The following is a 2,182-nucleotide window of genomic DNA, read 5'->3' on the forward strand; positions in this document are numbered from 1 at the left end:
CGCAAATAGGAAGGGTTCCCTTCCTATTTGCGACCGCATCGCCATGCTGAGTTGCTTTGTGACTGCGAATGCGGTCGCAAACCAACTCGCAGTTACCACCCACTTGAAGTGGGTGGTAACTCATTCGCAAAAGGGAAGGGGTCCCCATGTGACCCATTCCCCTTTGTGAATGCCGAAAAAAATGTTTATTCAGAGCAGGCAGTGGTCCTCTGGACCACTGCCTGCTCTGAAAAAAACGAAACCAAATGGTTTCGGAAGTTTTTCTTTTTGCAGCTCGTTTTCCTTTAAGGAAAACGGGCTGCAAAAAAAAAAAAACTGCTTTATTAAAAAAGCAGTCACAGACATGGAGGGCTGCTGTCTCCAGCAGGCCACCATCCCTGTGAATGCATGGACTCGCTATGGGGTCGCAAACTGTGACCCACCTCATTAATATTCATGAGGTGGGTCTTTGCAACCCCATAGCGAGTCGCAGAAGGTGTCTGAGACACCTTTCTGCATAAGATTTTGCGAGTTGCAATTTGCGAGCCGGTCAGACTCGCAAATTGCAAGTCGCAAAATTTTACTTACCTACATCTGGCCCACAGTGCACAGTCTTTCTAAATCTAGCCTGTAGTGTCATGTCCTATTACTCCTGTTCCTCCAGGGGTTTGTCTTTTTGTGTGTGTGCACACACACGTGTGCATGAACTCGTGTAAGTGTGTATGCGTGAGTGCAGGTGTGGGAAATGTGCGCTTGTGGAATTTAAATTTGAATTACATTTACACTGGAATTATCAGCAGGCACAGATTGTGATCACCTACAGCTTCACATTGGTCCAGGCTGTGTAAGTTGTGTAAAGTGAAGCACTGGGGTGGTTTTCACAATTTATTGGAATGTGGGGATTCTGCAAGACTGGGGCAAATTCAGTTTCCCAATTGAGTGCAGCGCTTTCTGTAACCCCTTAGTACTAATTCATATTTTGAGAATTTAAACAAATACAAATAAGAGAACATTTTAGACATTATGGCCCTCATTCTGACCTTGGCGGGCGGCGGAGGCCGCCCGCCAAAGTCCCGCCGTCAGATTACCGTTCCGCGGTCGAAAGACCGCGGCGGTAATTCTGACTTTCCCGCTGGGCTGGCGGGCGGTCGCCTTCAGACTGCCCGCCAGCCCAGCGGGAAAGAGGCTTCCACGATGAAGCCGGCTCGGAATCGAGCCGGCGGAGTGGAAGCTGTGCGACGGGTGCAGTTGCACCCGTCGCGTATTTCACTGTCTGCGCAGCAGACAGTGAAATACATGTAGGGGCCCTCTTACGGGGGCCCCTGCAATGCCCATGCCAGTGGCATGGGCACTGCAGGGGCCCCCAGGGGCCCCGCGACCCCCCCTACCGCCATCTGGATCCCAGCGGTCGGACCGCCGGGATCTGGATGGCGGTAGGGGGGGTCGGAATCCCCGCGGCGGTGCAGCAAGCTGCGCCGCCGTGGAGGATTCAATGGGGCGGCGGTACACTGGCGGGAGCCCGCCAGTGGTGCCGGTCCGACCGCGGCTTTACCGCCGCGGTCGGAATCCCCATTGGAGCACCGCCGGCCTGTCGGCGGTGCTCCCGCGGTCCTCCGCCCTGGCGGTCAAAGACCGCCAGGGTCAGAATGAGGGCCTATATGTGTTTCTACTATTACAAAATTAAAAGAGAACTGCTGTGTGATTAAAGAGATGTATTACAATTTAACCATTAGTTTTGATGCTTAATATTTTTTGAAAATGTATAACTAAAGGTCTATGAAATGGAAATCCAGAGTGTAATTTCTGTAATCAGAGGTTTCAGGGCTCTCAGTTATCCAGAGGTAATGCAGAGTTGAGAAGACATTCTGAGCTCGACATGAAGTCCTGAATCCCTGTAATCCAATGTGAATAAATACACATTTTCTAAATGACTAAATTCTGCTTCTGCCTCGTTCCTGGGGCTGAAGAGATTAGGTTACAAAAAGCTCAACTCACCTACTAAGAAGGAGAAATCAGATAGCGACATCTAGCACACCACAGACAAATTAGAGCTAAGTTGGCATTTAAAGTCGGGTGGTAACGGGAAAGCCACCAAATGTGGGCTTATCCCTCTGTCCTGATCCTAAACCACTTTGCATCTGACCGTGGCACCTCAGGTTCCTCTGCGGCTGAAAATCCTTTACTCGCGCCCATCTGCCCTAGG

The sequence above is a fragment of the Pleurodeles waltl genome, chromosome 7 (genome assembly GCF_031143425.1).
Source record: "Pleurodeles waltl isolate 20211129_DDA chromosome 7, aPleWal1.hap1.20221129, whole genome shotgun sequence".
Taxonomy (NCBI): domain Eukaryota; kingdom Metazoa; phylum Chordata; class Amphibia; order Caudata; family Salamandridae; genus Pleurodeles; species Pleurodeles waltl.